We start from the raw sequence: 861 nt of genomic DNA, 5'->3' as shown, positions 1-861 counted from the left end.
TTTTTAGCCAGAACCATGCTGTTTTTTATCACAGTATATCTGTAATCTAATTTCAAGTCAGGAATTGTGATGTCCCCTGCCTTGCTTTTGCTGCCTTGAATTGTTTTTGCATAGAACTATGTCTCTTCTGGTACAAAATGAATTTTAAGAATGTTTTCTCTTCTTCTGTGAGATAGGCTAATGGTATTTTGAATGGAATCACATTAAATTTGTACAACAGTTTTTGAAGTATGACCATTTTCACTACATTGGTTCTTTCCTACCCAAAAGCAAGGGATAGCTTTCCTTTTTCTTAAATTATCTTTGGCCTCATTTTTCAAAGTATTTTAGTCCTCCAAAATACATTGAAAGATATTTTAGAAATAAAAAAACTGCAATCCACAAATTATCAATAGGAAGAATCTATCAGGCAGGATAATCAGTTAAACAGAATGGAAAGACATAAATAACAACAGAATACTAAAATGACAAGCATAAGTCAATGCATATCAGTTATAACCATCATAAATGCTGTCATTTCACCAGCCAAAAGAAGCAGACAGGCAGAATGGAGCGCAAAACAAGATCCAACAATATACTGCACTTAAGAAGCACGTTTTTGGAGGCAGGGAGATGGCTCAGTAGAATAAGTGCTTTCCTGGCAAGCGCAAAGGCCTGAGTTCAATCCCCTGTTCCACCAAAAAAAGCTAAAAAAAAAAAAAAAAAAAAAAAAAAAAAAGCACATTTTCAAAAAGAAATTCATAAACTGAAAGTCAAATAATGGAAAAAATTACTTCATGCTGCAGAAATCCAGAGAAAGATTGGTTTAGCTATTCTATTTGTAGACAAAATGAACTTCAAGCCAAGACTGATCAAAAGAGA

This window comes from Octodon degus, unplaced genomic scaffold (genome assembly GCF_000260255.1).
Source record: "Octodon degus isolate 3935 unplaced genomic scaffold, OctDeg1.0 scaffold00086, whole genome shotgun sequence".
Classification (NCBI taxonomy): Eukaryota; Metazoa; Chordata; class Mammalia; order Rodentia; family Octodontidae; genus Octodon; species Octodon degus.
Note: the sequence above shows the minus strand (reverse complement) of the source record.